This window comes from Bufo gargarizans, chromosome 5 (genome assembly GCF_014858855.1).
Source record: "Bufo gargarizans isolate SCDJY-AF-19 chromosome 5, ASM1485885v1, whole genome shotgun sequence".
NCBI lineage: Eukaryota > Metazoa > Chordata > Amphibia > Anura > Bufonidae > Bufo > Bufo gargarizans.
Window position 1 is genome coordinate 487,793,168 of NC_058084.1, and position 24,472 is coordinate 487,817,639.

The window sequence follows — 24,472 nt, forward strand, 5'->3', positions numbered from 1 at the left end:
AGGCAACGTTCCTGTAGCCTGTCTAGGAGCTTGTATAATTCGAGTCTGGCATAGGCGGTTGTAAAACGGGCTATAAAATTTTTTGTGTTTTTGTTGTGGGTGTAGCGCTCTTTTACATAGCGCCAATTGACTACTGCCGTATCGTCATCGATGAAATTAACCTCGGAGAGGTCGTAGTACGGCACAAAAGCTAATTTGAAAAGTTTGTCAGGGTCCGTGACTATGCTGGTACGTGACAAGTTAGAACGCTGGCCAAACTTACCCCACAAAGAGTTTAGGAACAGTTTTGAAATTTGTCTTTTTGCGGGGTTTACAGCTATCTTATCAGAGCGCAAGCAGACATCTGCTTTTTTTAAAAATGCCGCGATGTAAGCAGTTTTTTCAGAATCCGTTTTACACCAACTGGGATAACCGGAAGCCTCCTGTTTATCTCTGAGGTGTAATTTGATGTACGGGGCGAACAAATCATCTGTTGTGTTCGGAAAATGCCAGATCTCGTAGATCTCGGCAATCCTGTAACCTTTTTCAACAGCTAAAACTATTTCTATGGTGCACCATGTACCGGTTAGGGAACGCTCATCGTCTGTGTGACTGCAAATGTCTTTCTGACAGCTCAAGGCGCATGTGTAACATAGCGGAAACATTAGTTTTTTTTAGCTTTATAGGCAGGACCGGAAAAAATAAATCTCTGGGCGAGTACACTTTAACGCGTGCAATGCCAAAGTATTTTTTGATGTAGCCAAAATGATCATAAATGATTTTTGGGTGTCCTACAGGGTAAGTCTTAGTTTTATTAACAAAAGGGTACAGACTGGTGAAATGGTAATAATGCACTGTTTCATCGGACTGCACCTTGTGATAAAGTTTAATGGCGTTAGTGCGACCGCCGTAAAGCGCGTCACGAGGATCCAAAGGAGTCGGGAATTTCATTTTAATCAGAAAGTCTTTGACCCCCCAAATCGTTTGCAATCATTTCCCGCCACTCGTGTTCCTACAGGACGCGGACCGTAAAGCCTTGTCTCTGTAGTCGGCTTTTCCTGACTAGGAAAGATTGGTACAGCTGCCCGTAGGACGATTTAGTAAGCTCGTTGCGGTCCTGCTCGTTATAGCACACAGGACACCCGTGATAAAAACAGCCCTGAAATTCAAAAGCGGTGTGTTTACCGTTAACAAAAGCATACCCGTCCCAAAAATATTTACCGACCCTTTTTTTCACCGCCCTTTTAACGCGTGTTGTATAGAAATGCCTTCAGCATGTTCAAGGTACATGAGCCACTGAATAGCGGGTGTTGAAAAGCGTTTTTGGGTCTTGTGGTAATTATCTGCAGGGACAATCGGAGTTGGGGCCGTATAGTGTGTTTGCGTAAATGAAATTGGGTATATGCAAGCCTAGTTCTTGCATGCATTCAAAATCGTAAAAGATGTACTTGTCAGTCATTTTTTTGGGGTTGTTTGGCTGTATGTAACAAACATGGTCGTCAAATTTGTCAACCTGCCCTCCGCAGATGGTGCATTTTAAACCGTTACATTTGTGCTCATCGCCGCAGTCTATATATTTGTAACAAAATCCGCAAAAAGTTTTTTTCTTACAAAGAGCTTTATCACTAAGTGACAGGTTTCTATGTGTTTCAAAACAAGCCTCTGAACTGCAGTACGTCCTACATATCGGGCACCGTGTATCATTAGACTGCTCCGCACAATTCGGGCTCTGGCACGCTTTACAAAACTGCATGCACCCGTGTCGATATTTATGTTTGTATACAGTGCAACAAACGTCGCAAAAATAATCGAAACTGATAAAAGCTTTTAGTAATAATGCTTTTCATGGTGCAATATATAGACGGTCTTTTCTTTAGCTGTGTGATAATAACGCCACTGCCCCCTATTGTGGTACAAAATTTTAATTGTGATGTTAAATTTTTTTTCAAATACAGCAACGTCAGTAAAAGACACCAAATACCCCTCAGGTATTTGTAAGTCTCTATGCAGTTGTCGAGCTTTCTCTAACAAGGCGACGTCGCTCAAAGCAGCCCCCTCCAAAATAGCGTAAACACTAGCGGCCAGACAGACGTTATTATCGTAATTATTAAAATCGTATAAATGTTGTTTTTTACGATCAATAATCCGACTATACGCGACACCGCCCAAACGTCTTCTGGCCCCACCACGGCAGCACCTAACAATGGTGACAACTAGTTTAAGTGTATTACCGGCTATGCACTCCGCGTTACTCTGTAAAGCGTTAGCGATATTGTCCAAAAATGTTTCGGCTCTAAATCCATCTCTAGAATACCTATTAGAAAGAATCGAATCAAACGTTTCGCCGACGTATGAAATTACCCGGATCGGCGTCCCGTAAAACCCTATCTAACAATGTCTGTATAGAAGCGTGTATTGCATCAAGAGCGTCAACAAATGAGCGAATGGCTTCGAGGTGTTCCGTGTACATGGTACTATTAAAATTCGCTAAGTCACGCTGTTGATGGTAGACACGTTCTAGATAAACGGATGTAACATTTTGTGGTTCAGGGGGTTCGTCTGTAATAGCCGTGTTATAGGGCCTGTCGTCATTTTGTGGGTCGCCTGACTGAATACGCTTTGATTGCGTATTTGAAGGTCTATTAGTGTGCGAGCTGTTTGGACGACTGTGCCCCGCTTGCGCGGTCTGCGGTTGCTGATGTGTTTGTCCAGCATTCAGACGAGCCGACGCACCAGTCTTGTTACGACACTCCTGTCTTTTTTTTTGCTAGCTATTTTGTTCGGACGCGTCGGCGGCCCATTGTTACGCCGGCGACGCCTTTTTTTTCTCTAGCTATTTTAGAACGTTTAACTGAAAAACAGATTTTTATAGCCTGTTTTAACTTTCTAACCCTAGCACTTACAGTTGTTTTTGCGCTTGTAAAAGGGCGTCCACCTCCACCAGTCATCACTAGTCAGTCTCTGCCTAGCAGATTTTTTTCAAGAGCGTCAAGATGCGTAATCAGTCGTATGCATTTGTCACGCGTAGCGTGTATTTGTCCCTCAGTATTTTTGTTGGGACTGTTAAACGCTAGAGACGTAGAGTCTTTAACGTAACATTTTAAATGCAACGCTACGCGTGCCATTTTGTCATTACATTTCGCGATATCCCTCAGCGCGTCGTACGTCTCTCCACTCCGACAATAACAGGAATGGACAAGAGGCGCATATCGCAGTTGGGGTTCGCTTATCTGTTGTACGTTGCTACATGTGTCAAATGTGATGCGCTTTTTACAAGGTATTACATCCTGCGTATTGGTATTGGTGTTATGTCGCATAAAGCTGTAATATCATTTATTACGCTAGTTGGCTCACCACTCTGCAGAACCGGCCGCGGCGTTGTTAGAACTCCAGCTATCGGTGTAAACTGTTCCTGATGCTGTTTTGTGGTCGATCGTCGTCTCTCTTTAACGATTCGGGCTTTGTTGCTTTCTTTTCTTTTGGCTGAAATTTAAAGACAAACATTAAGATATAAGTATTAAGAATTTCAAGCTCGCTAATTAGATAGGTAACACACAGAGAGAATGCACCAAACAGATATAACTGACTATGCTGGCAAGACATAAGTAAAGGTATTAAAAGCTGAGACTTTCGCCAATATGTTCCAGTCATGGAGATATCGGAGCCCATCATGCACCACGTCACGGCTCTCAGCATGGCAAGGGGTCCTAACCACTGCTCTGACTATGGTGTGAACACGGTCTGGGGATGATATAATTCAGCTCACAGCCAAGCTCCCCACAATTGCCCAGCATAAATGCTGTGGTTGTACAATGTGGATGAAGCCAGGCCGTGAGCCACACCCACACCAGACCATGTGAGGGAGGTTACCAGGTGCAAAAAAGTGCTGGAGTGCCAAGTAAAGGCAAACACACTCAAATCTAACAAGACAGAAAATGAAAAAAAAAAAAAAAAAAAAAAAAATTAGTGGCAATTCTGGAGGAGCTGCTCAGCCCCTGACACTGTGGCGTGTCTTCTATTGGGGGAGCAGCCCGACCGCATGTGGACCGCAGTAATCGACTAACCCCAGCAAAATATGCATACAATGGAGGATATCGACGCGGTCCACATGCACCACAAGAGCAAACTACACAGAATGTAGCAATCATAGAGAACACACAGAGAGAATGCACCAAACATTGGTGCATTCTCTGTTTGGTGCATTCTCTCTGTGTGTTCTCTATGATTGCTACATTCTGTGTAGTTTGCTCTTGTGGTGCATGTGGACCGCGTCGATATCCTCCATTGTATGCATATTTTGCTGGGGTTAGTCGATTACTGCGGTCCACATGCGGTCGGGCTGCTCCCCTAACTAAAGACACGCTACAGTGTCATGGGCTGAGCAGCTCCTCCAGAATTGCCACTAATTTTTTTTGTTTTTCATTTTCTGTCTAATTAGATAGGTAATTGATACATCGATATATAGATGGATAAATTGATAGCATTTAGATAGTTGGGGTATTTGGCTGTATGGATACATAGATAGATAAATGGATAGATAGATATGTCATTATGACTTTTTTATTAAAAATTTAAAGACAAGCAGCCCCGCTGTAAGTATTAAGAACATCAAGCGGGTCTAATTAAAACAGAGCGCCGTGTAATATTAACTTACGGGCATCAGGACAGCGGATAATCGGCATTGCGGGATTCTCAGACAGCCAACTGTCGCGGGCGTTGGTGACCAACTCTAATGGTTCGGGGAATGAAACTGTTCTGTTGACACTTGCGCTACTACCCGGCAGCTGAAAAACTTTAAATTACAAGGTTTGATTAAACACCATTGTTTATACCCGCTTAAAAGTTATAGACATTGTTTTTGAGCGGCTGTAGAGGGAGCCTTACCCGTTGTGTTAGATTTCTTTGATACTGCTTTGGAGACCCCGGTCGTGGCCATTTTTATTTTCAGAGCTGCATTTAAAAAAAGTATTAGACTTATAGACATTGTTTAAAATATATTACAGCAGCAATGCGTTTTGGTCCTTACTCTCTTTGCCCCGCTTGCGACGCTTTTGTAGGGCATCATCGGAGAGTGTCGCGATGTCATCAATTGTATACACTTTTCTTTCCAGCGCTGCTTTTTAAAAGTGTATTAGAAATATAGATAATGTTTAAAACAGTCAACATCAAAGAAGTTGATCGAGCCTTACGCGTTCTGTGTTTCATTTCATTTCGCCCTGGGGTTGTGAGATCGATAACTCGCGACTAGTGTTGAGCGAACTTCTGTTTTAAGTTCGGCGTCTAAAGTTCGGCTTCCGGTTAGCGGAGAATCCCGATATGGATTCCGAATACCGTTGTGGTCCGTGGTAGCGGAATCAATAATCGGCCATTATTGATTCCGCTACCACGGACCACAACGGAATTCGGAATCCATATCGGGATTCTCCGCTAACTGGAAGCCGAACTTTAGACGCCGAACTTAAAACAGAAGTTCGCTCAACACTACTCGCGACGGATCGTTCTCCTTTAGCTCGTCAGAATTGCTGTTGCTAGTAACTTCAATGCTTGAATGTTCTGTATTTTCAGTATCAACGGCTCTGTTCGCAATTCTTAAAATGTCTCGTATTTGATCGTCTGTAATAAACGTGCATGAAATATAACTAGCTCTAAAATAATATACGTAATAAAAGCATAAGATGGTTATACTTACCGACCAGGCAAGGAGATGTTGGATTGTAATCGGGTTCGCTTGAAATGTCAGTATGAGATAGCGCCATACTGGGCGACTCGTCTGAAAGCAATTGCGCCCCACCGCCGCTAATGTACGACTCATAGAAATCATCGGCCACGATAAGCAGCTGCGCATCGGGTATAATGTCATCTCCCCATAAATTTTGGTAAGAATCCATCTAAACGAAATGTATATTGTTAGTTAAAATATAGCAACATTTGTAGGACCGCTTTTAAGCCCTATAAATAAGCACAGTTACATAGATACAGATAACATAAGTCATATTCAGTAAATAGTGAAAGATATTGTTAGTTAAAATATAGCAACATTTGTAGGCGGTAAAAGACATTTAGTTATAACAGCATTACACCCTATAAATAAGCACCGTTACATAGATACAGATAACATAAGTCATATTCATGAGTCATATTCAAAAATGGTGAAAGATTTAAAAGCATAACAGACAAATGGTGCTTACCTTTTTAAGTGTCTTTATGTCCTGGGGGCCTATGCCTCTCTGAGCCTAAGTATCTCGGTGCTAGCAATGCAAAGACTGGGACCTGTTTATATAGGCTGTTCATGTTGTAAACTATACCAGGTGGTAGCGATTAGCATATTCATTAGTTGATGTAGCTCGCTTAGTTAGATTATGTTTTATAAGAATTTATATGTTTATAGTGGGTAGCTTTTATATCAAAAGCTTATCAATGTTCTAAATGGGGTTAATAAGATTTTATGAAATGAAATTTATCAACTGTATAAATTCATATCAAAGTGGTTCGCTTTTATATCAAAATGTTATAAAATTACAAAATGTATTTATAAAGCTGCAATGAAATATTTCCTGGCGACTTTATGAAGTTTATATAAACTTCTAAGACTATAAGTTATCAAAGCATACAAATACACGACATCGGGCATTACTGTACGATTTATATGTTTATTATAGACCTGCAAGATTTTTATAAGTAGAATAAAATCAATGACATGAATATAGCCTGTGGAATGTCCAGACGTTTTAATGAGCATGGCCGTAGAAATTCTAAACAGCTGTCACTACCTTGTAGACCAAAGCTTTTGTAGTAAGAGGTCATGACCTATGCATTAGAAACGTCTCGATTACAAGAATACAGCCTGTGACAGGTCTGAGAAAATCTTGATTTTCAGCAATATGCCTTACAGGCATTTGTGAACTGACTGATATTAACAGGAATCTGAGAAGTGATAACTAATATAAACCTTAACTATCAAGCGATATAAAATTAACATCAAGCGATATAAAATTAATATCAAGCGATATAAAAGAGGGCAGTGTAAAAGGGGCGTGGTACCTGTCACTTTGACGAAACATATACCCTTTTACTACTGACATTTATTATGTCTTCAATGAACAGGATTACTCCACGGTGAAGAAGACGTCTAGTAATCTGATACATGAGAAGAACAATGAGAAGATCCTAGAAGTCAGTCCACAAGATGATGGAGCTGCTGACTGGAGAGGTGACACCGCCGGGAATGCGGGGACATTATACAGTCACAGCACTGGAGGGGTCTGGGTGATGACGGTGTCATTGTGTTGTCAGGTTCCTCTAAGGTGTCAGGATGTCGCTGTCTATTTCTCCATGGAGGAGTGGGAGTATTTAGAAGGACACAAGGGTCTACACAAGGAGGTCAAGATGGAGGAGGACCAGCCCCTCACATCTCCAGGTAACAGACAGGACTAAATACAAATGTCCTGGAATTCTCTTTCTGTAAAGTCTGAGTCCAGTCTCTGTGTCTCCTGCAGAGAGATCCAGTCAGAGGACAACACCAGAGAGATGTCCGCGTCCTCTCCTTCCACAGGACGGTCAGGTAACCGAGATTTTCCCTATCGCTGGTCATCTGCTGCGTCCAGTGATTGGCTGCAGTGGTCACATGCCCCCATCAATGGGATGTTGATTCCCAGAGTCCCAGTACCTGCGGAGGCGGTCGTGGAGTGATGAAGCCGGCAACCAGCGGTGGGGATCAGGTAAGTATGAACCCACCACAAGTCCGGTCACTCTGAAGGGATCTGTTAAAAAAGGTAAAAGTTGGATGATGACCCCTTTAACGATCTTTTGTGGTCATGGAAAATATTTCTTGCAACTTGTCCGACTGACCTGTAACTTACAACATTTGCTTCACAGATTTTATATCAGGATGAAGATCTGCGCAATATTAATGCTACAGAGACAGATGTGAGGGGCGATGAGGAATACAAGGAGGAGACTCCTACAGAGACAGATGTGAGGGGCGATGAGGAATACAAGGAGGAGGTTCCTACAGAGACAGATGTGAGGGGCGATGAGGAATACAAGGAGGAGATCCCTACAGAGACAGATGTGAGGGGCGATGACCAGTGTGAGGAGGACAGTCCTACAGATAAGAGCCCAGGTGAGTAGTGACCACTAAATGAAGCAGAGACGAATCTGTAACTGTAATGACCCTGTACTGGACTTCCCCTATAGCAGGCGCCTTCCCCAGGTCCTTACAGTGTCCCCCAGTACTCAGATACCCCCAGGACTTATAGTAGGACCAAACTGTTTAACAGCCGGACCGTCCCATGAAGAATAATACAAATCACATATCAGATATAGAACTGATCAGTAGATGACTGGACCAAGATGGGGATAGTAATCACATGGTGGAACAAACGGACGATGGGGGTTATATGGTGAGTGGATGATTGAACATACAATAAGTGACCCTGAATGGAGCCTTCCCTAGATCTGTCCTTAGACCCTGACCCCAATACCATCACTGACCCTCACTGTCCCTACAGACATTCTTATGGAAAAAACGAATCTGTAAGATTGACCCTAAAACAAATAGGACGACACTAAGGCCTTTTTCGCTCATTCATAAGGTCATCGGCGGCACATTTACACGGGCAGATTGTCGTGAACGAGCAGTTCGCAGGTACGGTCGTGCCCAATAATTGGCTCATGTAAATCCACCATAACCATAAGAACAAAGGTTCACTGACGAAGAAAACTAGGAGAGATACTAGAAAATAAAAGGATTACTGGACTGAAAGGCACAGAGCTTACACTATAACCAGCAGCCCCTGCAGAAACTAGGAATATTTACAGCGAGGCTAACCAGTCAGGAGCTCCTCTCCAAACAAGGTGAGCTACAGAAGAGAGGTCGGCTGAGCAAGAGATCAGCTACTGTATAATACATAGCAACTGCCCCAACATACTAGTAGACAGGAGAAGAGGAAGCAGTAGGAGTGTTCCCGCTGATCCTAGCCCATTACACCAAGGTGGTAACGACTCCCTCAGGTCTGCGCTGTGACTCTCCAGGACGTGCTCAGTAATATCAGGGGTGACAGGTCTCTTCCATGAATCTCCTGGACGTGTCCTGGTGTCCCTCTGTGCAGCATTTCACAGGCCTCATGTCACACTTTGGACTGCACTGGATTCTGGTGTCCAAATTATGAATGTGCAAGGTGTCACCATATGTGTCGTCCATACAGGCCGCGGGTACCTTCCGTAATCTTCTGCTATACCACTTCATAGGATTTCGGCTCCCACCTCCACTGCAGGTTCCTCTTCCTCCTGACACCTCAGTGCAATGACTCCTTCTAGGAGCAATTATTTGAATGTTCAAAAAAGGAGTAAACGTCCAGTGGCTTATACTACACCTCAGTATGGAGCGGTGCACACACCGTAAGACAAACCACTGTCAAAAGAGGAAAATGTAATGGTAAAGGAATCGGCTGGCGCTCTCTATCTGGATCTGTGTGGATCAATCACAGAACCATGTGGTATATATAAAAAACATTTTATTAAAATATCACACTAACAATATATACTGTCAGTGCACAGGAACATTAAACCTAAAATGAAATAACGCACATAGCATTCCACTTCTAGGTAAGTATACATCTGGACGTCCACAATCGTCCTAATGTTCTGATTATGGAAGTATCCGTGTTAGTAGGTTAACCCACATGGTTCTGTGCTTGGTCCATACAGAGCCAGATAGAGCGCCAGCCGATTACTTCACCATTATATTGGACTGTTCAGTTGGCTGTAAGGGCTGTTTCACACGAGCGGATGCCGTGCGTGACATCCGCTCCGTGAATGACAGCCAAGACCCGATGCAGACAGAAGAAGCACGGAGCATTAACATGATTGATAACTGCTCCGTGCCTCTCTGTGATCTCTTTACTACGAAATCAGAGTGAGATAAAGTTGTCACTGTGATTTCGTAGTAAAGAGATCACAGAGAGGCACGGAGCGTTATCAGTCATGTTAATGCTCCGTGCTTCTTCTGTCTGCATCGGGTCTTGGCTGTCATTCACAGAGCGGATGTCACGCACGGCATCCGCTCGTGTGAAACAGCCCTAAGAGTATGGGGGCTTAGTCATAGATCTCAGCCATGGAAGAGGAATGTTATATCTTCTAACATTGTATTACTGGGACCACTGGCTGTTTCTACTGGGTCACAGAACAGCAGTATTCCCACTGCTATGTCAGTACCGTACCTTGTATTTGATCTTTGTCCTCCTGGCCATTTACTGCTGCTCTGCACCCCCCACCCCGAGACGGCGGTGTCCCAAGGCACTAGGCGATGTCTGTCTGTCCACTACACAAAATTCTGCTGCCAACAAGATGCCATTAAACCTATCAGTAAAATCCTGCACTACCCCCAGCAGCTGTGGCCTAATAGTTCTCTCCGGGTTCTTCCCTCCACCTCTCGGTGCTCTGCTAGTATAGGCCATTACTCGCTCCCTGCTATCTTGAATATGGGTCAGGATTGCCCCCAGCCTCTCCAAGCTTCCCTCAGTATACAGGGTAAAAGGCTTGGTGTGGTCAACATAGACCAGAACGCGGGAGAGACCAACAATCTCTTCATCGGTGGGAAGGCCTGATCTGCCTTAGCCCCTTGAGATGAATTCAGGTAACACTTCACATAACAAGGAGAGAAACTGCGTCTTATAGACTGACTTGGCCGTGATTGTCACTTAGGATCCAGTAATAACTAGATAGGACAGCGCTACTTTCTTAACCCTTTCAGCCCTGGGTAATTTTTGGTCTTTCATTTCCATTTTTTACTCCCGACTTTCTCTGAGTCATTATGACTTAAAGTGCAGTTCCACCACAGTGCAATGGGTTTTATTTTTACTGCGTTCCCTACACGGTAAAACTGAATAATGGAAGCACTCACTAGTATTCGCTTTATAAGATGCACTGACATTCCCCCCCCCCCCCCCCCACACACACACACTTTTGGGGGAAAAAGTACGTCTTATATGTGGGGTCCTCGATGTGGGGTCTGTAGAAAAGGTCACTAACTGAACAACCCCTTCAGTTGTTTGACCACCTGATATCCCACAGCGCTGATCAGAAGGCTGGAGTTGTCACCTGTTCTTCCCTTTGTGAACCCATTCAGCAGGACTGGACTTTCAGGGCAGAGTCTAACAGCATTTCCACAGTCTAATAAAAGCAGGTCACCAACCCTAAATACTGGTTGCCTCTGGCCGGTCCTATATACTAAGAGATTCCGGATAAGTAAGCAATCGCCCCCACTCTGCTCGGCTTCCCAGCTGTCCGTGACAACCTGCCACAATTTCCGACTACCATTCTGCTCCTACTTAAGACTCCAGCACCCCCCAACCATCCTCTAATGGTCCCCTTGCTGACTTCTTAGGGAGCACATTAGCAGGGGCATAGTCGGGGTCTGACATGTAGCATATAGAATGCATCGGGGAAGCGGGACTGTTTTGTGGAGGGCACCGGTGACAATTCTATCGCTTGCCCCTTTACAGATCTCCCAGTGCCCTCTTATTAGTGACTCTGCCACAATTATTTACTTATAATCCCTGATCCTCACATGCAGTTTTTCGAGCTCTTGTTAAAGAACGGAGGGGTCGTTTCACTCAGTATGATTAACTCTAACAAGCAGTAACCTGGTTTAATAGGGTTGATCCTGCTGACAGATGCTCTTTAGAGGGGACCTATCACTTCTGTGCTGGCAGTCAATACTTTTAGATTACAGATAGTCCAAACCCCACAGCACATGCCAGCTCTGGGAGGGAGATGAGTCCGATGAGGCTCACTACCTCCACCGTCCGCCTCCTCCCGACATTCACTGGCAGGATTCTTTCCAGTTGTGCATAGGAAAACCAGTCAGTCTTGGTCCGGAGGCAGGGGAGGGTAGAGGTAGTCACTTATCAGACTTGTCTCCCTCGCAGCCCTGGTGCACACTGTGGGGTTCGGCTTGTCAGTACTGACTGCCAGCACAGATGTGACAGACCGCTGACATCACCGGGCCTGTGACTACACTATGCTGCCCCCTGTGAGGGCCACGTACTACAGGTGACAGGTTCCCTTTAATGCAGATTATTTTATACAAAGACTTTTAATAGAGAATAGTAATCCGGCCTTACGCTGACTCCATAGCCATGGCTTCCTCATACATCACCGCACTGTTCCTCTCCACTGCCCTGCACTAAAGTGCATTTTTATATGTTAAAAAATATAAGTATTATGTAAAAAATGTATATTATTAAAAATAATTTTACCTAAATTTTGTTCTTGTCAGATGACTGTACTGGGAGCTTGGAGGGACAATTGATATCTACAAATTATAATGCAGATGATCCGGGTGTCACATCAGATACGTATGAAGATTGTGCCATTATCCCAGATGTACCATCCACCCTTCACAGCAAAACTCTGTCATCTGACCCTTTAAAACAAATCCGATCTTCTGATTCATCACCGACCATTAACCAGAATGTAAGCCACAAAATGGGTGAGGGAGCCCTAAGAGCTCAGCAAGGGAAGAAGTCATATCCATGTTCAAAATGTGGGAAATGTTTTACTCATAAATCAAATCTTCAGAAACATCAGACAGTTCACACAAAGGAGAAGCCGTATTCATGTTCAGAATGTGGGAAATGTTTTACTAAGAAATCAAATCTTCAGAAACATCAGACAATTCACACAAAGTAGAAGCCGTATTCATGTTCAGAATGTGGGAAATGTTTTACTCATAAATCAAATCTTCAGAAACATCGGATAGTTCACACAAAGGAGAAGCCGTATTCATGTTCAGAATGTGGGAAATGTTTTACTAAGAAATCATATCTTCAGAGTCATCAGAGAATTCACACAGGAGAGAAGCCGTATTCATGTTTAGAATGTGGGAAATGTTTTACTCATAAATCAAATCTTCCGAAACATCAGAAAGTTCACACAAAGGAGAAGCCGTATTCATGTTCAGAATGTGGGAAATGTTTTACTCAGAAATCACATCTTGAGAGACATCAGCAAATTTGCACAAAGAAGAAGCCGTATTAATGTTAAGGATGTGACTGATATTTCGTTAGAAAATCAGATCTTCAACATCAAAGATGTCACATGGGAAAAAAATCTGTAGTCGTGTTAAGAATGTTTAACTCAGAAATATATTGTTGGGCATTAAAAAATTCCCACAGGAAAAGCCACTTTCATGCAGGGAAATATTTTACTCACAAATTAAGTTTTGAGAGAGATCAAGAATACACACAGGGGAGAAGCCGTATTCCTGTCCAGAATGTGGGAAATGGTGGGCTCTGAAACCCAATCTTCACCATGAAAGCCATCATACAGGGGAGAAGCCATAATTATGTACGGCCTGTGGGAAATGTTTTACTTACCAATCGGATTGTGTTAAACATCAGAGAAAAGCAGTTTTAACCCCTTCATAACACTTGCCATACATGTACGGCAGGTTTTGGGTATTTAACGACTTCTGCCTTAAAGATAAAGTGATTGAAAACTGAATAAAAAACATCAAAAAGTCACATATACCATAAAATGTTATCAATAGAAATTGTAGCACGCGCCGCAACTAAAGAACCTTCACACAGCCCTGTGGAAATTCTTTGAGGAGTATTAAATCCTAGCACAATAATGTAAATCTGTGATTGCTGTAATCTTACTAAACCATAGAAAAAAGGTCACTGCGCAGTGAATGCTGTAAAAACAGAATCCATAGAACAATGGCGCAACTGCATTTTAAATTATTTCTACCCTATCAGTAATTTTTTTTCCTTTTTCCCAATAAACCATGTGGAATAATAAATGGAAACATTAGAAAGTTTGTCCCACAAAAAACAGCCCTGCTACAGCCGTGCGACTGGAGAAATAGGAAAGGTATGGCATTTGGATGGAGGGGAATTAAAATAAAAGTGCAAAAAACTGAAAATGGTTGCAGTGGGAAAGGGTTATAATTGAAGGAAATGTGGCGGGTGTGGAGCTCCCTTATAGGATGCTTTCTGCTTAGAGATGAGAGAATTTGTTTAGCATTTCCCAAAAATTCATCTTCCAAATCTCTTAAAATGGTGTCCTCAATCTGAGGGTCTGAAGACGGCATGTTTTACAGGACAATCTAAAGTAACTACTGTGATTAAGAACAAGGACACTCCTATGCAAGTGATGGTCATGAGGACTCCACCTCAACGTCTGCCGCTGCCACAACTACAATTGTGACTCCTATTTTAGACTTGGCTTCACCAAAATACCGTTGTACCTGCTGCGGACAGAAGGCGGTGTAGAATCGGACTAATTGCATTTATTGCAGGACTCCATTGTAAAACCAAAGGACTAATGATTAACTGGTTGACCTGCGTTCTCATAGTATGCTTCCCGAATATGGATTCCACTGGTTGTAAAGGTTTAATTAGGCAAGATAGATAGCGGGGATGGTTTAAAAAGTAGGATCTTCTGGATGGATGCTGGTCATTCCACAATTTGCAAGAATTAGTATTCTTTCACTTTGTGTAAGTAGGAAGGTTCTCTTCCTCCAGAAGGGAGGTAGGGTGATCTATACAGCCTGCAAAGTAATGATAAAAAGAGGTGAGTAATGTGAGAGTAATGGGGTCAATGTCAACCTTATAGTAATATAAGACATATAACATGAATGATTGTCATACATATATTTATATATTCGTGAATTCCAAAATGCGTCGGAGGTATTGTGATCCAAGCAGGCATCCGTCCAAGGTGTGACGTCACACGGAACTTTCGTTTTTCAAAGCTATCAGCGTAGTTTCCCTCGCGCGTGCGCGCGTCACCGGCCGGGACCATACGCGCTGGTAGAGGAAACAGAATATCTCTTCTACTCATTGAACTATCGGATTCTTCATTGACTGCTGCGTCCTAGAGACTCTCGGCACAGAACATTTGAAGTAAGTTATATAGTTACACGATCGTATGTGCCACAGTCTCCGGGCATAAACGTTTCAGGTACTAGGATTCATATACTTAACCCCTTCATGACCACAATCCGTATATATACGTGATAGCTGCACATACCCCGTGTATAGACGTCATGGCAGCTCTTTAATCCAAGTGCTGCAAAGCGCTTGGATTAAAGCTTCTGCCCCTGCCCTGGTGCTGTCACGGACAGCATACAGTTCAGTAATGCCGGCAGGGGACCAATCAGAGTGGCCCCTTGCCGGCAATTGATCCGATTGGTTAGTCTGTGCAGACTAACCAATCGGATTGCGGCAGTGAAAAAATGCCGTTTTCAGGCTCTGATCTGCGCTCTGCAGACCAGAGCCTGAAATCAGATAGTGTCCTCGTGCCCTCCCCGATCTGTGTGCCAAGTCCCCCCTTGTCCCCTTCTGCCCCTTATGAAGTCCCCCCACTCCCATCCACATTCCTGCAGCCTGCCCAGTGCCCTGATGCGGTCCACCAACTGCCCCCATTTGCGCTGCCCCTCAATGCTGGCCGTACACCCCCCAACCCCCCCGCCCCCCTTTTCAAGGCTGCCCCCATGCTGTTCAGTCCCCCTGCTGTGTGTGATGGCGGCGGCTCAGGAATGGAGCCGCCGCCATCAGCAGAGAGTGTCAGCTCTATGCTGACACTCTGCTGTAACCCCATAGATGCAGCGGCATCCATGGGGTTAATAAAGGGAGGGGGCTCCCTCTCTCCACCATCGGGGCTGCCGCGCTGCGATGGCAGCGCTTGATGGTTGCCATGGCAACCGGACACTTTGCAAAAGCGTCCGCTGTTGCCACCTACAGGGCATCTGATTGTATTATGCTTTGCAATTCAAGAGCATTGCAAAGTATAGTACAGCCATCAGCCCCACTAGATCTTTAAGATCTAAGAGGGTCTTGATAAAAATAAAAAATAAAGTGAAAATAGTAAAAGTAATTAAAAATTTGAAATAAAAAAATTTGAATTGCCTTTTCCTATAAAAAAAACTACACATATTAGGTATCACCGTGTCCGTAACGACTGTCTCTATAAATATATCACATGATAGACCCTGTCCGATAAACACCATAAAAAAAAATAATGCCATTTTTGTCACCTTACATCACAAAAACTGCAACAGCAAGCGATCAAAAATGCTTATGACCCCCAAAATAGTACCAATAAAACTGTCATCTCATCCCGCAAAAAAGATACCCTATTTAAAGAGGACCTTTCACTACTCTACAAACTAAAAACTAACTATACCTGTGGGCAGAGCGGCGCCCAGGGGTCCCCCTGCACTTACTAGTAAGTCTGGGCGCCGCTCCGTTCGCCCGGTATAGGCTCCGGTGTCTGCGCTCCTTCTGACTGATTTCTTGTAGGAGGCGTGTCCCTTGCTGCACTGCTGGCCAATCGCAGCGCACAGCTCATAGCCAGGCTTCTGCGCCCTGCCGTGTGCCCGTACAGCAGTTTACGACCACATGTGGGGTGTTTCTGTGAACTGCAAAATCAGGGTAATAAATGTTGTTTTGTTTGGCTTTTAACCCTCAATGTGTTAAAGAAAAAAATGTAATAACATGGAAAATCTGCCCAAAAAGTGGAATTTTGAAATTTCATCTCCATTTTCCTCTAATTCTTGTGGAACACCTAAAGGGTTAACAAAGTTTGTAAAATCAGTTTTGAGTAACTTGAGGGGTGTAGTTTCTACAATGGGGTCATTTATGGGGGGTTTCCACTATGTAGGCCCCACAAAGTGACTTCAAACGTGAACTGGTCCTTAAAAAGTGGGTTTTGGAAATTTTCTTAAAAATTTTAAGAATTGTTTCTAAACTTCTAAGCCTTCTAACGTCCTAAAAAAATAAAATTACATTTCCAAAATGATGCCAACATAAGGTAGACATATGGGAAATGTTAAGTAATAAATATTATATTAGGTATGACTTTCTGTTTTAGAAGCAGAGAAATTGAAATTTTGAAAATTGTGAATTTTTCTAACATTTTGAAAAATTCACGATTTTTTCATAAATAAAGGTGAAATATATTGACTCAAATTTATGACTATCATGAAGTACAATATGTCACGAGAAAACAATCTCAGAATGGCTTATATAAATAAGTGTTCCAAAGCAATTACCACATAAAGTGACGCATGTCAGATTTGTAAATTTTGACCTAGACACTGGGGCATCAATGACCCTTGGTCCTGAAAGGGTTAACATACAGGTCCTTTAGTGGTAAGGTTTATAATTAGGTAAGGTCAGCCGGGTCGTCTGGTTTCCTACGCAAGAGAGACCACCCCAGTGTTACTCTATAGCCAGTGCGGTCCTTCTACACACGGACAGAATCCTATCTGGGCAGAGCTTTGCTAATTCACCCAGTAGTACTTATTAACCCTTTCCCTCCAACGATACAGGGGCAATCAGTGGTGTTCCTCCTTTGTGGCCAGCGCGGTTTCAGGTCTTTTATACCATTTAGGCCTCATGCACACGACCGTTGTGTGCATCCGTGGCCGTTGTGCCGTTTTTCGGGTTTTTTTCGCGGACCCATTGACTTTCAATGGGTCCGTGGAAAAATCGGAAAATGCACCGTTTTGCAGCCGAGACCGTGATCCGTGTTTCCCTGTCCGTCAAAAAAATAAGACCTGTCCTATTTTTGGGACGGACAACGGTTCACGGACCCATTCAAGTCAATGGGTCCGTGAAAGAACGGCATCCGTGTCCGTAGGTTACTTTCATACAGACGGATCCGAAGATCCGTCTGCATAAAAGCTTTTTCAGAGGTGAGTTTTCACTTCGTGAAAACTCAGATCCGACAGTATATTCTAACACAGAGGCGTTCCCATGGTGATGGGGACGCTTCAGTTTAGAATATACTGAAAAACTGTGTACATGACTGCCAGGCAGCAGGGGGCAGACCCCCCCCCCCCCCCTGTTTTTAACTCATTGGTGGCCAGTGCGGCCGCCCCCCCCTCCCTCCCCTGTAGTTAACTCATTGGTGTCCAGTGGACCTCCCCTGTAGTTAACTCATTGGTGTCCAGTGGGCCTCCCCTGTAGTTAACTCATTGGTGTCCAGTGGGCCCCCCTCCCTCCCCTGTAGTTAACTCATTGGTGTCCAGTGGGCCCCCCCTCCCTCCCCTGTAGTTAACTCATTGGTGTCCAGTGGGCCCCCCTCCCTCTGCTGTAGATAACTCGTTGGTGGCCAGTGAGCCCTCTCCCCTCCCTCCCCCTCCTAATTAAAATCGCCCCCCCTATCATTGGTGGCAGTGGAGAATACCGATCGGAGTCCCAGTGTAATCGCAGGGGCTCCGATCGGTAACCATGGCAACCGGGACGCTACTGCAGTCCCGGTTGCCATGGTTACTTAGCAATTTGTAGAAGCTTCATACTTACCTGCGAACAACGATGTCTGTGACCGGCCGGGAGCTCCTCCTACTGGTAAGTGACAGGTCTGTGCTATAGGCAATGCGCCGCACAGACTGCAGTAGCATCCCGGTTGCCATGGTTACCGATCGGAGCCCCAGCGATAACACTGGGACTCTGATCGGCCAGACAGGATCCACCAATGAGTTAACTACAGGGGAGGGAGGGAGGGGCGGCCGCACTGGCCACCAATGAGTTAAAAACGGGGGGGGGGGGGGAGACAACCGGTCCGTATTCTCAGAGAAAAGCTCAGGATCCACACAGCCAGGGCAGACCTTGGAGTTTGCGTAGGACCCTAAGCACAAACGGAAGCTGGGAAGTGTTGGGGGCATACACATTACAGAGTACGATGGGGCGACCCTGATAAATCCCTTCTAGAATGACGTAGCGGCCAGCAGGGTCTATGTGGGAGGAGGATACCGAAATGGGACAGGAGGCTGACAACAGTATGGCAACATCTGCCTTTCGACGGCTATGATTAGCTAAGAAGGCGTGCAGATGGTAGTGCTTGGCAAAGCCAAAGGATCCTGTCTGGTCGAATTGGGTCTCCTGAAGAAAGACCACATCTGCCCATAGGTTGCGAAGCTCCTGGAACACCAAACGCCTCTTGGGTTTAGAGCCCAGCCCCTTGATGTTCAAGGTGACACACCTAACCATTGAGGTGGAGTGAGTAGCAGAGTGTCTTACCAGCTATGAAGGTAGTAGCAGAAACACAGGTGTCCACTCCGGGGGGGGGGGGGGGGGAGCCTCTTCCAGACTGCTCTCTGTGGGGTAATAGAGAATGGGAGCAAGAGAGAGACACAGGAGGGGGAGGATGTGAAACGATAGGGAGTAGCGGAAGACACGAACACCACAAGACTTCACAAAAAACTAACCGTAAACTATATCTGTAGAATAAACAGACTAAAAAAAAGTATGAGAGGGGACCGACCCCACCGGACCTATAGTCGGCAAGGCAGACTCACTGAGCCCCACTGTCTGGGGACCCAACCAGTCACGCCTGAGTGGGGGAGGGGTGAGAGAACCTGAGCAAAACCAATAGGTCAGGGACAATAAAAGGAAAAACAATTGTAACCAACAGGCGGCGACTAAACCACCACCATCATATCTTCGTAGGCCTTGAGTGGGCAAAAAACAGCAAAGTCCCCAAAAAGAGAACGTCCGGTCACACCGACGGGTCCATCAGCGATGGGGAGTGGATCCTCCGGGTGCAGGGAAACCCAGTCTAGGTGAGAGGGACGCTCCTCCAGGGTCAGTAGACGTCTCTTGTGACCTCCCGTCGTCTGCCAAGCAAGTGGGGTGGGCAGGGATGTCGCGGCAATCTCCCAGTCAGAGAGGTCAGGTACTGGCAAGTCCAGAGCGAAACAGAATGGGACGAGGTCAGTGTAGGAGCGTGAGGCCACAGTGCGGCCATTTATCCGGGCGTTCAGGAAAAAGGGGAACCCCCAGCGGTATGGGATCTGATGGTCCCTCAAGGTGTCTAGCAGAGGGCAAAGGTGGCAACGTTTCTGCAGCGTGATCCACGACAAGTCCTGGAAAAGCTGGACCCGGGCCCCCCGGAAGTCCACAAGTCAGGAGTCCCTGGCTTTTATCATGATCGCCTCTTTTCGGGTGAAGTCGTGAACGCAGCAAATAATCTCCCTGGGTTGGGGGGGATGGATCCTTTGTATCGGAGAGCTCTGTGAGCCCTGTCCAGCTTAGTGGTGTGAGACGGGGGGTCCCCCATAATTTTGTTGAAGAGGGCGTTTAGGATTCACTGTATGTCCTCCCTCCCTGGGGGCTCCAGGAGGCCACGAATTCTGATATCATTCCTCCTCCCATGATTATCTAAGTCCTCTATATGACGCTGCAACACACGGAGCCCCGCGACTTGTGAGGACACTGAGGTATGGAGTTGAGAGACACAGGACCGCGTAACTTTGGGATCTTTCTGTAGGGTCTCCACCCAGGTGGCAATAGAGTGTAGGTCGCGTCTAACCGCAGAGATTTCAGAGCGGCATGTTGTGGTGACCTCTGTAACCAGAGCCTGAAAGTCCCCTTTAGTGGGCAGCTGGGAGAGTATGGAAGCCCAGTCCATGGGAGGGGGACCACTATAGGTGCCGTGATCAGAGTATGGGGAGTGTGCATGGGTAGGGGCAGCGTACCGCTGCATGGAGGAGGTAGCCCCGATGTCATCCTCAGGTTCCAGAGAGGAGATGGGGGAGAGGGCACTGCCACTGCATCGGGCACATCTGGGGGTCCCTTTTTGCAGGGAGAGAGAGCCGGGAGGGAGGATGGCTAAAGAGGGTCTGAGGAACGCCACTGGGCACTGACCTGAGAGAGGGCTTCCCCGCTGTCTGTGTTTTGGCACAGGCGGGGGCTATCTTGGGATCAAGGGTATCCAGCTGGACCCACATCCAGGGTGACGGTGGAAAGGCTGGCTGGTCTCTGTGGCCACGTTGGTCGGTGGCTCCTGCGCAGCCGGAATGCCTGGTGTCTCGCGGTCCCGTCTTTCACTACAGAGGGAGCGCTTCTGCGGGGGCAGCCAGGTCGGGCGGGAAAGATGGTGGCGTGCTCTGTCCTGAGCACAGGACGAAGTCCCGAAGCGTGCCTTGGTTGAGGGAGTCCGGAGGAGGTATGGCCCCCTGTTGGGACTTCTTGGGCAGCTTCTTGCCCATGTGGGGGTTTGTGCTGTGGACTCAAGGCCCTTAATGTTGTGGCTTGGTGGCGGAGCTCGGCCGTTTCACTTCCTTATCCATGAGCTGCTAAGCCACGCCCCTCTTTGGCAGATTTTACATCTTAATCATTATTTTCGATAACACAAGGGTTAACAACCAAACAAAACTCAATATCTATTACCCTAATTCTGCAGTTTACAGGAGCACCATATGGTTTTTGGAACGCAGATTCTGTTACACATTTTTTTTTTTTAGACACCATATCCCATTCGAAGCCCCCTGATGCACCGGGGAAGCAGGGGAAGCGGCTGCTTCGGGGCCCGGGCTGACAAGGATCTTGGCTTCGAAGATCAGTAGGCTCAACCCTAGTGAGGATGCTTCTTACTGATAATCTGAGCATGTAAGGGCTCTGTCACACGAGTGGATCCTGTGTGTGGAATCTGCTGCGTGAAAGAGTCAAGCCCCGCTCCGGACAGCGGAGACACGGAGCAGTAACATGACTGATAACGCTCCGCGCCTCTCTGTGATCTTTTTACTACAAAATCACGATGACAACTTTATCTCACTGTGATTTTGTAGTAAAAAGGTCACAGAGAGGCGCGGAGCGTCATCAGTCATGTTACTGCTCCGTGTCTCCGCTGTCCGGAGCGGGGCTTGACTCTTTCACGCAGCAGATTACCCACTCAGGATCCGCTCGTGTGAAAAAGCCCTAAAGTAGCTGCAGATCACCATGTCATCCAGCAGAGAGACTTGTACGTGTGGACATCAGAATCCTCCTTTCCTGTCACCTGATTGCGCAGTGTTATCAGCCCCTGCTCCCCATAATGGTTCTGTATGAGGAGGAGCAATAGAAATGGCGATCGCTCCTCGCCATACCGTGCAGGGGATCGCTGTCTGTGAGGGCTGCGCTTCATCCCCATTAACGGGCAGTGTTGGAATTGTTATTTCTCCATAATCACGTCCTGTATCGGGCTGTGTAAATACAGCATTTTATGGTCGGTGACTTTTCCTTATATCTTATCTGAGAACAATGCTCTCCTGTTATCAGAGACTTTGCTGTTACCTTCTCCCCTAAAAAGGATTTATGATAGAAATCTGCTTTTCTCTCTGTTGTAAACACAATAGACATTGAGGTCAGATGACAGATAGCAGGTCTATGGAGGGGATGGCGGGAGTCCTACTCTTATTTGATCAGGGAGAAGAGTGGGAGATGTAGTGTAGTGCAGAGAGATAACTGGTGATACAGGACATGATTAGGACAATGGTCTTAAACATGGCAAATAATAGCATATTTTAGGACAGGGATCAGCAACCTTCGGCCCTCCAGCTGTTCTGAAACCACAACTCCCAAAATCCTCCTTTCACTTCTGTGGGAGTTTCAAGAACAGCCAAGTAAGCTTGCATGCTGGGAGTTGTAGTTTCACAGCAGCGGTGGTGTCGAATGTTGCTGATTCTTGTTCTAGAAAGTTATCTGATTACTAACGTAGAGTTTAAATGTACATGTGTGCCCCTGTGTCTTATGGGGCGAATGCTGGCAATTTACATCGCAGTCTGCAATGTATTAGTGAGGAGGGGCTGTAGTAGGTGGGGAGAGCGGCGGGCAGTGCAGGCAGTGTACTCTGGCCCGCCGCTCAGTATGTACTGTATTATACCTAGTGTTAGTCCCCCTGCTCCCCATCTGTACCGTACTTACCGCTACATGTCACCCTCCGTCTCCTGTAGTAAGCGCTAGCAGGCAGGCCGGGCTGCAGGCGGCCGTAACTCACTTTATTAATGAAGCAGGCGGAGCAGGCACGTGACCTCAGTGAGTTACGGCTGCCTGCCTGCTAGCGCTTACTACAGGAGACGGAGGGTGACATGTAGCGGTAAGTACGGTACAGAGGGGGAGCGCAGTTTAGATATTATGATTAACACTAGGTATAATACAGTACATACTGAGCGGCGGGCCACAGTACACTGCCTGCACTGCCCGCCGCTCTCCCCGCCTACTACAGTCCCACCATAGGGATCTATGGATGGGATAATGATGGGTAGGGGGGAGGTCTGTGGATATCATTATGATGTTGGGGGGATCTGTGGACGGCATTATGATGGGGGAATCTGTGGATGGCATTATGATGGTGGGGGGTATCTGTGGATGGGACTGTTATGGGGGGATCAGTGGATGACACATATAGCAGTGTCATCCACAGATCCACTACCCCATAACAGTGCCATCCACAGATACCCCCCACCATCATAATGCCATCCACAGATTCCCCCACCATCATAATGCCATCCACAGATCTCCCCCACCATCATAATGCCATCCACCGCTCTGTCGGGTGAAATAATTCAATTAAGAATTATTAATTATGGTCATAAAAATTATTAATCATAAAAAAATTAAATTTTTAAAATTTGTCATAAATTCTTAAAATCATGACCTGGTGAATCGTAGACAACCTAATTGATACAATTCACATCTGAGGCCGACTATTTCCTCAGATAAATAAGTTCCTTTTGACGTGAGATGACGTTAATGATAAACATGTAGTTCTGCATCATACAATAATACACAGGTGTTATAAAAAATATGCAGATTTATTGGTTACAAGGTTATAAACATATAGAAGTAAATAAACACAATGATACATGCAAATGAATATATATAGCGTTAATATAAAGCATTACAAGCTTAACAATACATGTGAGTGGAAATAACTTGTCACATTATAACCAAGCTATTATTAGGTTAGGATATCAAATAGGAACATAATTTATATATATATATTACCTCTGTTCAGAGAAAGTCTCATGATATCAGGACAGGCATGTCTAATCCTAGACATCAATATGGAATGCTAAATACATTCCACCCCCCTCTAACCAACTACACGTCACATGACTTCAGGCATGGGCAAATCCATTCAAGGATATAGCTTAGAAGAGATAACTGTATCCTTCCGCCCCATCCTGGACTATTTTCACACATATAACTTTGGTAAGACTATTAAGACAAATGACAGGGATATAGGATCTTTGCTAGACCATATCTTAAATGGAAAGGACTTGAAATAAGTCTTTCCTGTGGGAAACCATCACTTAGCTTGGCGAAGAATGTTCTATCAATATATATATATATCTAAGCAATTATTTAATGCTTTGCTAGATTATGAGTCTTGATTCTTCTGCCGGTAGAATGAAGCCTCACAATATCCTAAGACTACATCTCAATATGGAGATGATCAATTAATTTAATTATTTATTTATTCGCCAATCTAGATGGTATAATTTCACCCACACTATCAAATTAGTCTTAATAAAATGAAATATCATTTTCTGTGTCTCTTACCAATTCATAGTAGAAATCTCACTTCTGCTCCTAGGAAAGCTGGGTGGTCCATCATGGCGCATGTAATCATGGCTTTCATCTCGATAGACCCCTCTGAAGAGCTTAACTTCTCTTTCCTCTCTTTCTTGTCTGTTCCCCCCTTTTTCTCCTCTCTG

The 24,472-nt window shown here is 45.3% G+C and overlaps 1 protein-coding gene, 1 non-coding gene and 1 pseudogene across 2 annotated transcripts in view; all 3 read left to right on the forward strand.

Annotated features, from left to right (window-relative positions):
- The window catches only part of LOC122937814 (oocyte zinc finger protein XlCOF7.1-like), a 151,784-nt gene that overhangs the window by 11,815 nt on the left and 115,497 nt on the right, over positions 1–24,472 (forward strand). The window lies entirely within an intron of this gene.
- LOC122937815 lies at positions 7,163–15,016 on the forward strand (annotated as a pseudogene).
- Positions 15,504–15,589, forward strand: LOC122939713. The gene has a single exon (XR_006390151.1). It is a non-coding gene; the product is annotated as a small nucleolar RNA SNORD71 (small nucleolar RNA).